The sequence below is a fragment of the Coenobita brevimanus genome, chromosome 56 (assembly GCF_032717465.1).
Source record: "Coenobita brevimanus isolate Jiangsu-jjx chromosome 56, ASM3271746v2, whole genome shotgun sequence".
Lineage (NCBI taxonomy): Eukaryota > Metazoa > Arthropoda > Malacostraca > Decapoda > Coenobitidae > Coenobita > Coenobita brevimanus.
Window position 1 is genome coordinate 28,311,671 of NC_137009.1, and position 13,564 is coordinate 28,325,234.

The window sequence follows — 13,564 nt, forward strand, 5'->3', positions numbered from 1 at the left end:
CATATGCCTTGTTAGTATTTTAATGTCAGCCATGAGGAAGTCAGAGGGAAGTGATGGAGGAACAGCACTATATTCGTCTAAGGTGGAATTAGAGGAGAAAGTCTGAGGTAAGAGATCTACTTTATCAGTAGAAGAAATAGCTACTGAGCCATCAGAGTAGAAAAGAGGAGGAAAGGATGATGACGTAAAGTTGTTAGAAGGGTTTTTGGGAAGGTGCCAGAGGAGCTGGAAGAATTCGAGTTTGAGAGTTGAAAGAATTTAATATGGATGAAATTATTTTTAGCAGACCGAAGAACAGACAGCACGATTCCGGAGAGAAACATAAAAAAGATGTGATTCAGGGGTGAGTTCGTTCTGGTACCTTTTATAGGCCCTCTCCTTGTTGCGGACAGCACTAGAACGAGCGCGATTAAACCTAGACTTTCTTGCATATGTCAAAGGATATGAGAAAGGATTATATGCTTCCATGCCCAAGAGAATAACCTTAAAGCGCAAGGTACATTAAGATCGCTGCCGGCCACGGAAGCAATAATCAAAGAAGTACTGCTTGATGGCCTCCCAATCCGCAGCTCCAAAGTGCCACAGTCGACATATCTATGGGGGGTCCGCAGGCCGTACCTGAACGATAAGACAGCTTAAGGTAATAAGGTTGTGATCAGAGGAACGTAAAGAAGGATTAGTTGTAAGGAAGGTCAAGTTTTTTTGGAACTCTCTCCAAGCGGGTTAGGGATACGGGTAGGGTGCTGTACAAACTGCTCTAGGTCATTAAGGATAGAAAAGATGTAGGCTTGTTCACCAGGTGGTGAACATTGACTTAATTAGAAAGTTATATTGGCGATGCTAAAATCCTCGTTTCTACGATGAAAATGCAAAATATGCTGCTTCGGCAAATGTATTCTAAATTCATTGGGAAACAGACCCATATGTTTTTTTTAAATTCACAAACGAAAAAATGTGGCCCAGAAAAAAATAAAAACTTACTACTCTGTGGAAAGCATAACAGAAATATTATTAATTTTCAAGTGAAACTAGCTCTCATTAGAGTTGTTTATTGACCAATAAGTTTTGTTTGATAATGGGGTCGACGAGAAATGTGAAAAATTTAAAGCTAAACGGAAGTTTGTTTTTATCTCAATGACAAATGATTTATAACGGCATCTGATTCTTGATAATATTGGACAAAATGGATATTCTCTGTGAATAAAAAAGTTAAGTGAGACGAGAAAACGTAGTTCTCACAATCGTGATAACTCGTACGAAAAAATAGTGAGATATAACTTCGAGAAAACATAAGGTTCATCGAAAATCTGAGATTTAAATTATTAAACTCTAATCATTCGGTTGGTAAGGTCCGTAGTTTTATCTCGCATGAAAAATAAATAAAAGATTGAAACATTGCTCATATGAACTGTCGTTGTCACCTGCGATGCTTTGAATTATTCACCGCAAGCATTTACCGGTGAGTGGCATTTTTCATTAATTTGTCCTTTAACTCAAGGATAAAAGTTCTTCCAAGTCGGAACTTTTACCGACTGAAGGCAACAGTTAAAGGAATGATTGAAAATTTCAGTGCAGTGATGTTAAAAGCCACGTATATTTGGGTGAAAGCAACTTTCTTAGATGACTAAATTTCTTGGAAAATAAAAACAATTCCTTTTAAAATTCAGAAAAAACTTCAGAGGATCGAAAAATTAAAAAAAACAAAAACAATAAATGTATGAACATATAAATCTTCTTGCTGAAAAAAATGAAGTTGCATGTAAAATATAATCCATTCGTTTGTTAAACAAGCTTGCATTTCAGCAATTTTTATTTTCATGTGATTAATGACATGTTTCATGATTAAATCAGACAAAAAGTCATTTCTTCGATAATATATACGATTGAGTTAGGTACAAACACGTAGTTCTCCCAACCGTAATATCTCGAATAAAAAATAATGATGAGGTTTAAAATATCGAGAAAAAAACGTTCCTTGAAAATCTGAGAAATTATTAAACCCTAATCATTTGGTTATTAGAGTCCGTAGATTTATTGTATGATAAAAAAAATGGTGTTGTTCACACTAATAGGAGCGTTCGCGCGGCTGGAGAAATGCCAGATGTCACCAATATTTTAATTTTTCTGATGGAAAAAAAATCACATGGGCAATAATTGAATGTTCTTTTTCATGTATCTCATATATTGTAAAAATATATAAATATTTTATTTCTTATTTTTAAAACTATTGTGTCAATGCAGCTTGAAGAGAAATAATAAAAATATTCCACAGAGGTTGCAGCCTGGTTTATGCATGCATAGAAATATATACGTATATCTTTAACCAATAACTTGTTATAATTTATACTAACAAATTAAACTACCTGTGCGTAAGAATTAAACTTAATTCACTCCAAGAGGGCATGTCGGTATTTAGATGTTGCCTCCGGTACAACAAGTTTTCCGACCAATCAAAACAGCCGTCTGTTTTCACTCGCTATGATGTACTCGACCTGCCATTCATCGTTTCAGCTTCAGTTTATAAAGAGGTCATAAATCTGTAGCAGCGACAGTATGGAGGCACAGGATGTAAGGAAGTGGACAACCGTTGCCCTCAGAAATTACCTTAAGGCACGTAGCATACCACACTCCGGTTACTGCAAGCGTGATTTTGTGTCCATGGTGGAGAAGTCTATGAAGAACCCAGACTTAACAGAAGTGTTAGAAGTGGATGATGGAAGTGAAGTAGGTGCTAAAAGAAGAACTGTTGAGATCGATGGAAAACAATAAATATTTCCTGATCCCCATACCTTAATTGCATGGGACAGTAACCTCTTTTCTCTACCTCACCTGACTTCAGCATACTGTCATATATTTGATAAAAAGAATGGGTTGGTCAGCAACCAGAATTGCTGGATATGAGAAGGAGAGAGGCTATCAGCTGTATTCAAATAAGCACATAGTGATGTCCAGATGAAGCATGTGGACTTCGGGTTCTCATATGTGAAAGGAAACTGTTAGGCAAACCTCACAAACAGAAAAGCCCTATGAAGTGTGGCTCCTACTGTCAGCCAAAGGATCCATAGAGTCTGCTGGCTGTCAGTGTACAGGGTGAGTATACTAATGTTATTTTTTTTTTTTTCCAAAAGTCTGATAGAAATTGCTTCACCATCGTCACATAGACTATTAAGTTGCTATGTAGCATTCCAGTACACCCAAATGGCTTTGGATGTTATATATATATATTTTTTTTTTGTGTGTGTTCCCCCTGAAATATCATTTAGGGATACTTTTGGTTAGGTTTGGTTTGTTTTGTTTACTTCTGCTGATACAAGAACAATTTTTTTTTTGGATTGCAACAGAAATGATCAGATTTGTTAAAGCACATCCAAAACCATAGAAAACACCTTGGTCTAACCTCCAGACTCCCAAAGCCATTTGGATGTACTGGGAATTTATCACATAAGGTTTCTTTTTTTTTCTCGAGGTTCCAACTGATGTTTACTGATACCTAAGGCATATTTTAAGTCTCAGGAGAGTATTACTGGGTTGCTGGGTAACAAATATGGAGTCTCAATTTGCCCAAGGATGTGCCAACAGTCTCAAAAAAATAAATAAATAAATAAACAAATTAAACTATAGAGAAAACATTGTTCTTTTTTTTTGGGGTATAGTTTAAGGAACTCTAATTTTATCTTCAAATAAATTACAAACTTGTGTATCTTAACCTCTAAAGACTGCAAAATTTATAGTGCTATATCAAACTTTCAGTAGGAATCACAACTGTGGAGAGTAATGGGCCCTGAAATTGGAAATGAAAATTTTTGTGTGGGTGAGCAACACCATATTTATTTACTTACATATTGTTAGAGATGACGGAGGATGCAAACATGCTGTAGCACTGATGTTTGCTGTGGCAGATTTCTTACCAAGAACGGGAGAACTCTCTGAGAGACAAACATGTACGGACCTGCCGTGCACATGGAACATGGAACAAACCTCGGTGGACGGCTAAACATGTTAAGGCTGTTGACCTAGACTTTAGGTGTGTATAACTTGTACAGTATTTTTGTGATGTGTACTGAAGTATTTATTTGAGAGAATTATCATGGTGCAAAGTTTGTATGACTAAAATGTTTGTCCTGTTGGATAATTTGTGGAAAATTTTCAGAATATAAGAGGGAAGTGGAAGAGCGACTGGGTAAATATACTGTAGATTGGAGCAGATGGGGGACGTGGAAGATGTGTGCAAGATGTTCACAAGAAATCTGTTAGATTGTGAGTTGGTGTGTGGGGTGAAGAGAAGACGAAAGGGGATGCAGGGAACAGCATGGTGAGCTGGAGGTGAGAAAGGCTGTGGCACAAAAGAAGAAATCATATAGTGAGTAGATGAGAAACAGGGGTGTGGAGGAAGTTGAGAGACGGAAGAGTTATCTGCTGAGAGAACTGAAAAGATTAGTAAGAGTAAAAAGAGAGTGGATGAGCAAACTGGAAGGAATTTAAGTGTAAAGTGGAGGGAAATTAAGAAAATGTTCTGGAAAGACGTCAAGAGAGTTAGATAGGGTGCCAAAGAAGTTAGTTGGGGAATGAAAGTTAAAAATGGTAGATTACTAGTGGAGAAGGGAGAAAAATCGTAGATTACTAGTGGAGAAGGGAGAAAAATGGTAATTACTAGTGGAGAAGGGAGAAAAATGGTAGATTACTAGTACAGGAGAAAAATTTGTGTAAAGAAAATGACCATGGGGGATACTTGATTTGAATTCCAAAATAGGACATATGGAAAAGATGGTTTAGGACAGCCAGTTACAAGGATTTGTTGCTACTTATTTAATTTATTCGATCCCACAGCCTCTAAGAAGTTCAATTTTGGGGACTGGTATTTTTAATTGCTGTTCTTGTAGTTATAAGTGGCTTGTTCTCTGAGCTAAGTCAAAGTAATATAACTCAACCAAAGCTTAGTATGTTGTAATTATGTCCAAAAGCTTAGATTAATAGAACTAAAAGAAAGGTGTGAGGAACTTCAATTACTGAAGTGAGTACAGTAAGTGCTGCATGACAGGTTGCAGCAGTAGCCCACTGAAAGCAGTGATAAGGAATAGGGAAGTGAGAATGGAACCAGCATTGCACGGATATTTCATCATTTTCATAATTTACAGAACACGAAACGTGCGCGACCATTTCCTCCACGCTCAGAGTACTATAAGGCATGTAACTTTACAAGTTCTTATAGTTCTGCTGAGCTGTTCACTGAATTTATGGCTAGCCATGGCTCTGGGTCCGTCCTTGCTCAGGTATTTGATCCTACAAAACAGGAAAAAATGCCTCTCACTATTCCTGAGCTGGCCAAGGCTTATAAAGATGTCGGTTTCAGCGGCTGCTTTTCTGATTTCGTTAAGCAAAATTTATCTGAAGCAGACATTAGGCTAATACAAGAAAAAACAACAGCCCAGTCAAAATCATCAGTGTGGAAGCAGCAGAGGATTGGGGCAATTTCTTCTACAACCATCCTTAAGGCAGTTCGTTATGCACGTGATTGTAGTGAAAATTATATAGTTAACGGAATAATGGGGTTGTCACACTTCCCTGGCAATGCTGCTACTAAGTATGGCAAGGAAACAGGACCTGTGGCTAGGAAACTGTACAAAGAGCATATGAAAAAATCACATTCCAGCTTTAAGGTAGAAAATTGTGGCCTGTTCATATATACTCAATCCTATTTTCAGAACATCTCCAGATGGCATTGTCATGTGCAAGTGTTGTGGCACAGGCCTCCTAGAAATTAAATGCCCTTACAGTCAAGACTTAAGACCTCTCACTGAGACAGAAATAGCTCAGCAAGGAAAATATCATGTCACCATTGACAGTGCAGGCAGTGTAAGACTCAAAACATCCTCCGCATGGTATACACAAATTCAAACCCATTTAGGTGTATCTGGGCATAAATGGTGTGATTTTGTTATGTTCACACAGAAAAGTCCTCACAACTGTTGTCAGAATTTACTTCGATGAGAAAAGATTTGAAAAGGAGGTTGCAATGGCATATTATTTTATAACAAATTTGTTGAGCCAAAGCTATTTGGCTCACTGTAAATCATCATCATTATCTCCGATGTCCTGGGAACTCACAACAGGTGATGGATGGCCAGACAAAGTCTTCAGGCTGCATCACACCTCTCTCCCTGTAACAGTCATCCCTCTACCTGTACCTTCCCTCTCCTTGATAAACTGCTCAACTTTCTTCTCCCACACCACACATGCTCTGCCTCTTGCCTCTCTACCTTCTACCAATACTCCCTCATTTTACCATTCACTGCTCTGCCTCTACCTTCCAGCTCCCCCACATACAGTACTGCTTAACTCTTCTCCCACGCCATATACTCCACCCATTTTATGAAGACAGTTTGGGTGTGGCTAACCTAGGCCTTGGACTTTTTATCCTCAATAAGCACATCATTCAGAGGAGAAGAAATAATGCTTTTTTATAGATTCAAATCTATATGGACTATTTTAAATTCATTTAGAAGTAGCTAATAGCTAAGAATATGAAATTTGTTGAATAGAATTAAAGATTTGGCATTTACACCCGATTTACATTCCTAAGTTGACTGCACCCAAACTGCCTTGATAAAATGGATTGACTTTAACCATCATGTAGAGGTCCTTTTCACATTCTCCTAACAGCACTCCATCATCAGCATACACCCATGTCACCGAATGCTCCATTTATTTCCAACTTTTTCCAACCTGGCCACCAGTCCTGCAGTCCTCACATAAACTAACCTCCCTCACAACTCCATCTGTATATACATTGAACAGCCACGGTTTATGCCTCATAAACAAAAGCTAGATCTTTGTGTGTTTTATGGATTTCGGGTAGTAGCTGTTCCCTAGGCAGTCTGGCCGAACAGCCCCGAGTCCCTAAGGGAAGGAAGTGAACGGAGCGGCGAGTGATTTGAGTATGGATATGCATCTGGAAGCTGATCTGAGGCGAGCGACGGGGAGAGAGATGGCAGTACTTGTGTATGATATCGTGTGCTGGGTGTTGTTTTGATGTTCCTTGGTGTGTGTGGATGTGCTACCATGTAGTGTAGTGGATGGTGTGGGTTTGTGGAGGCTGCAGCAAGAATTTGGGTGCCTTTCATGTCTAGGTGATCCTTGACTTAGAGGACTTTGGTTTCTTGATGTAGGTGGTCTGTGAGTGTAGTAGCTGTGCAGGCTGTGATTATATGTGGTCTATAGAGTGTTGTAGTGTTTTAACGAGGTTAGGAGCCTTAGCAGGGCTTGCATAATTCATCACTGAACGTATATATTGTTTGTATACTGTCGTGGTGATTTCTTTGTTGTGTCAGAATGTTGTATGGGCAAGTGACCTCAAGGCATTGAGTCTTGGTGTTATTTTATTTTTAATGTTTGTGTTGTGTTATTTAAATGACATTGATGTATTGTATGTTACACCAAGGATTTTGTGTGTATGTGTGGGTGTGGGTGTGGTAGGGGAGTGTTGTTTATGGTGAAGTGTGGAATGTCACTGTGTTCTGCTGTCCAATTTGTGCTAAGGGTCACTGTACATTAGATTTGGCTGGGGCTATTTTGAGCCTGTTTGTGGTGAACCATTCCTGTAGTGTGTTGCTGTAAGGTTGAAGGATGTGTGCAGCTGTTTGTGTTTTGAAGTGTACGTGTGTTATATCATCTGCATAGGAAGCTGTGTGTATCTGGTGTGTGTGGCGTGTGCCATGGTTATTTTAGTGTGTGAAAGTTCTTGATGACATTAATTCATCATATGTACATAACTTTCTTTTTCAGAGGCATATATTTAAAATGAAGTATTATTTATTCATGCATTTTAAGTTACCCTTATAGAAACAAGTTTCAATAGCTTGCATTTTTCCTCATTCTGCAGCATATTTCCTGTAGCTCAGTGGTGGAATAATAAAATACCTTGACAACAGATCAAATTCTAGTATTAAGCGTTTGTACCAACTCAGTATTGTAGGTGAAGAGATGGCATTTTTAGGCCATGTGAGAGTAAAGGGTATAGTGGAGGCTGCATATTACAGAACACAGCTATGAATACAATAGTTTAGTCGATTAGAGGCCACAAATTACATTTACTGTCTACTCTCGTTGAACAGATGAGGTACGGTTAATGTTCTGGGAGGTCTGGAGGGCAAAGTGCCCCAGTTAGGAGCATTAGTGAGGTTATGGCAGTTCTGTACAAACAGCCAACGAGTGACAGCATACAGTTCCATATTTTCCAGAAAAATATTTGTAAAAATATTTTTTTTCATGCATTTAAAGATATCCTTATAGAAACAAGTTGGAATAGCTTGCATTTGTCTTGAACAAAGAAGCCATTATTAATATTGCGGCATGAGAGTCATACTATGTTTGGTAGAGGTATATGACATTAAATATGGATTGTAGCTGGTAAACACTGCAGTGCTAATACAGAGAAAGGGTAAAAGTGAGAAAGCTACAGAATCAAGGTTTAACTGAATTTTTTCATTCATTCATCATATAATCCTGTGGTGCCCCATGAAGAATGTTGGAGCCTGGGCCTAGGGAAATTTGCCTTGACATGGTGAGCACCCTCACCTACACAGCATGGAAAACTTAACATACAAAAAAATAGCACACCAAATACTAAAATACTCATATACAAACAAAACTAATACTAACTCTAACTTATCAAACTACAGCCCTAAGATCACTTGCCCATGCAACATTCGGACACAACAAAGAAACCACCTCAGTATACAAACAATTTATATGCTGTGATGGAATATACAATCCCTGCTTGGACCTCTAACCTCATTAAAACACACAACACCCTACAGACCATACGAAACAAATCCTTAAAATTAATCACAGGCTGCACTGCTACTATACCTACAAACGATATACACCCAGATATCAAGAGTCCTTTACGTCAAGGCTCAAACTGACATGAAAGGCACTCAGATCATTGCTGCTGCCTCCACAAACCAACAAATTCAAGTACAGGTATATACTCGAATATCTTGGTACTTGATGACTACTTAACTAGTGGAGGCAGCATATTGCAGAACACAGCGATGATTACAACAAATTACATTCGACTGTCTGCTCAAGAATTTTGAAGGTTTTCATTCTCTGAATAGCCCGCTCAACATGGATACGGAGAGATGCAATGCTTCGAGTTTTAGCAATTTCATTCTGATTGAGCTTCTTGCCTTTACCCCTTCCCTCTTTCTAGTGAATGGGGGGATGTGAAGCTTAGCACCACGCTGTAGGATCAGATCTCCAATATTAAATCCTCTGTCCACCATTATAGCATCCCCAGGTTCTACTTTGTCGATAAATTCAGCTTCCGCCATGTATCTGTCTGAAGTATTTCCGCCATACACGCTAGATATAAAGGAAATTAATCCTGTTGGAATAATTCCTACAAGTACCTTTAACGTGTTTTATGGTTTTTATATGCAGAGTATGTGGATGTTTGTGCAGTAGTATTTCCTGGTCTAACTGTGAAAAACTGTGCAGTCTAAGATTGTTCTGGTGTTAGCATAATAAGCAGGCTAATCTGGAGGAAGACTTGCCCGTACTTGTGCAGCACTGGGCCATACGAGCCAGTCCTTTAATACCGTATGAAGTATATTAATCCATGTTATTACAATACTGCTTACTAAGGTTTTTGATATTTCAAACAACTCTCCTAACATGTATTAATTAAAACCTTTCCGAAGGAATACGTGTCAATAAATATTCCTGATATCTGGAAAGGTCCCTACGTTTAAGAATTTTACAAGATTTCTTATCTCTTCTCTTTTGTCCTTTCCAATAAAAAATATCTGTGACTTTTGTCAATCAAATTGAAAATGGAATTCAGGCACTCCCGGGACTTAATGCCTGTGAAATTCTTAACAGACACGTTAGACTTCAGAATCCTATTGATGAAGGCCTGACAGAATGCTCCTTTTGTTTCTGCAGCACAGTCATCCACCTGAGGAAAGAAAAGTTATAAGCTGATCATGTCTTCCAATTGTTTTGCACAATGAAATACATGAACACCATGAAATGGAGACGTGCACAGCAAATACAAGCCACTTGACCAACCAGCACCCTCAGGGATTTTATCTTCCAGATAACCTATTAATAATATAACAAACTGCTACAAAGATTATAGAAACTCTGGGTAATCCTACATGGTTAATGTATACAGTTTTATAAAGTGTGTTGGATTATAACACAAGTGCATTTTGTCTTATGTGACAGGCTTGGGTGTTCTTGGAAGTATAGTGTAGTGTAGGGTACTTAAAAAACAATAGTTTTATGCAGAAGTTCTGGTAAGATATCAAAAATAATGTTTGATTCTTTTCTGAATTACATGAAAGATTCTTTTGTTTATGCTGGAGTATTCATGTACATTTTCTGCTGCTCTATGAGATACATGAAAGTTGTTTGGGTAATAGAGTACAGTATATGGTACCTATTCAGGTAATCTCAGAGTTGCATAAAAGTTTGGGTGTATCTGGAGTAGTAATGCACTTGGTAAGGAGGTCTCTGAGGACCCAAAACAGCATCAAAACATGTTTTGGTACCTATTCAGGTAATCTCAGAGTTGCTGGTACCATCATGTAAAACAATAATTTTAAAGGGCTCACCTCACACTGCTGGGTGTGCTGATCTGTCTGCACTCCTATATCTGATGGTTCCACATCATCTCTATCACTCTCACTACAGCAAGTGTATGTGTGGTCTGTCAATTTTGTAACATCAGGAACTGAAAATGTAAAATACCTCAATCATACTATTGGTAATGCATAACTTGCATACAGTAAAAACATTCCCCTTTTCTCACAAAACCAAAGGTTGGAATCACAAAAAGCATCCCCCCCCAAAAAAAAAAAAAAAAAAAAATGTTTTGAATGAATTTAGTATTCACTTCTGTTGCAAAATAATTTCTGCCAGTTTTAGTTTAGCCTGGTATGAATACAATTTCATATCACCTGCAACAGAACTGACAACCAAATTCCTTCAAAGCACAAAAAAATGAATAAAAATCAGGAAATCAGTGGACAGAAAGCTAACCCACATTTTGTCACTTTAGTTATCAATATGTGACTAATTGCCATAATAATGCACAATGCAAATAGTTTAAATTCAGTCAAGATTAACATGTCATGCACAAAACATAACACAGGGCCTAGAAGGTCCTAGAGATTACCTGTAAACAAAATAGGCTCAGGTGGATGATCATCATTCTGGTCTGATACTTGAACCTCAGACCAGTCCTGGACGTTCTCAATTTCAGCCACCTCTTCCAAATGGCATGCTTGTCCACTACTCTGTAGAGATGGTGATCTTGAAGTACTATCAGCCTGATCTGGTTCATCTAGGATCTTATTTGCCTGACACTGTTTGGTGTTCTTGTTTATGGATATTTGTGCCAATTTTTTCCCCGGCCATTGTACGCAAATAGCACAGGATCTGGATGATCGGGAGTCGGTCCATTTTCTTCCCATCCTATGAAATGCAAAGAACAGACAGCATGATTTCTAGAGGCTTTCCTCCCACATCTTTCTTCTCTTTGCTTCACGCTTAGCCGATGGGAACCTGGCCTATCCTTTAACTATTTTAGTGCCGTGAATCTGCTTCAGTCTTGAATAAAATTTGCAATCACCCACAGGACAGACAAAGTTTGTCATGGTGAATAAAACAATACGAACGCGCCTCCAACACCTTCTTCTTCCTTCTCTTTGTTGGGGTTGGTCCTGCGTCAGCTGATCTGTGTATACTTGCTTCGTACGTCTGGCAGCGCTAGGCTTCCAAACGCCCAAACATTTTAGAGTCCAGTAAATAATAAACTGTGCATAGACCGTATGTGTAATTTTTTGTACGTCACTTTTTTTTTTTTTTATAAATAACAGAACGGAGGAGGGAAAAACAAATGGGTAAAAAAAAAAAATAATCCATACACCAGATTACTAGTGTCCTCTGTTCATAAAATATCTGTAACAGTTAGACTTGAACAGTTGTGGGTTGAAATTTGGAGGAAAACAACTCTGGGGAAGCGAGTTCCAGAGAGATGCAGTTCGGGGAATGAAAGAATTCTGATAGGCAGAAGTTCTGCAATATGTTTGTGACATTCCAGTCATGAGCGCTACCAGATGCCCGTGTAGCACGAGGTGGCACCATGAACGCAACTTCGTCTGAGCATTTGCCAAAAAATATCTGTAAAATAATGCAAGGGAGGCAACATTCCTTCTTACTTGCAGGGGAGGTAGTTTATAATTATGTAATGACAGGGTTGTTAATGATTCTAACGGCTTTATTCTGAATTTTGTCTAGTTGTCTTAATGCAACCTCTCCACAACCATTCCACAAGGGTGAGCAATATTCAAGCTGAGAGCGCACATGACTTATAAATTATAGCTAACTGCTCATCGGCGAAGAAGTTACGGACTCTGTACAATAATCCAAGTTTCTTTGAGGCTGTTTTAGCAAGTGATCTGACATGAGAGGTCCAGCTGAGGGCACTGTTAAGTGAGACACCAAGAATTTCAATACTTTTGGAGATGGGAATATTAGTAGCATTGAAGGTAATGTGCGAATCTGGCAATATCTGTATATATTTAGTTTCACTAGCATTAAAAGAGACAAGGTTGTTTTGTCCCCATTCACTGATCATAGATAGATCTTGATTTATGGAGACTGTACTGAGTTGAGAGGTAGAGATATTAGACTTTGTAAATGGATGTCTGAGTGTGAATGAATTATGTAGTGTTGAGTCATCTGCATATAAGTGAATGGGATTATGAGTGACATGAGATCATTAATATGAACCAGAAATAGGGTTGGCGCCAGAACTGATCCCTGCGGCACGCCGGCGTTGAGTGGAAACTCGAATATACATCATCTACTTTCTATTTTCCTGTCACTAAGATAAAAGAAATCAAAGGAACAAAAGACGTTAGTCCATAGCAAGGGAGTTTGGACAGCAGGGAACGGTGCCATACTCTATTGAAAGCTTTAGAGATATCAAGAGCTACTGCATGAGTTTCTCCAAAAAGATCAATTGATTGATGGATGGTATGAGTTAAGAGATTGTCAATGGTGGATCTTTCGTGGCGAAAACCGTATTATCACAAATTAATTTGTTGGATTCAAGATGTTTAACAATATGCTTATTAATTAAAGTTTCAAATACCTTACCAAGAGAAGATGTGACAGCTATTGGTCTGTAATTGGAGGGGTCAGACGAAATTCCTTTCTTCGGAACTGGGTGGATATTGGCTTCTTTCCATGAATTTGGGAATAAAGAAGTACGTATGCATAGTCTGAATAATTTAGCTAGGACAGAGGCAAGTTCAGGGGAACACTTTTTCAAAACAATTGGCGGAATTCCATCTGGGCCTGGAGCTTTGTTGGTAGGTAAATTGTCTAGGATGGATTTTACGTATCTTGTCTGTATTTTAAGTGGGCCAATTTCGTGAGAATCAAGTTCCAGTACTGAGACATTCTGGCTGGTATCATCTATGGTAGAGTTTCTTGCAAAGGTACTAGCAAAGATATCTGCTTTCCCACGTGGGTCATTTGTAATATT

At 38.4% G+C, this 13,564-nt stretch overlaps 3 pseudogenes; 2 read left to right on the forward strand and 1 right to left on the reverse strand.

The window, feature by feature from the left end:
* The first annotated feature begins 2,553 nt into the window (after positions 1 to 2,553).
* On the forward strand, positions 2,554 to 4,034 carry LOC145401680 (uncharacterized; annotated as a pseudogene).
* Positions 4,035 to 5,234: 1,200 nt separating this feature from the next.
* On the forward strand, positions 5,235 to 9,021 carry LOC145401681 (uncharacterized; annotated as a pseudogene).
* Positions 9,022 to 9,057: 36 nt separating this feature from the next.
* On the reverse strand, positions 9,058 to 11,483 carry LOC145401682 (uncharacterized; annotated as a pseudogene).
* Positions 11,484 to 13,564: the final 2,081 nt, after the last annotated feature.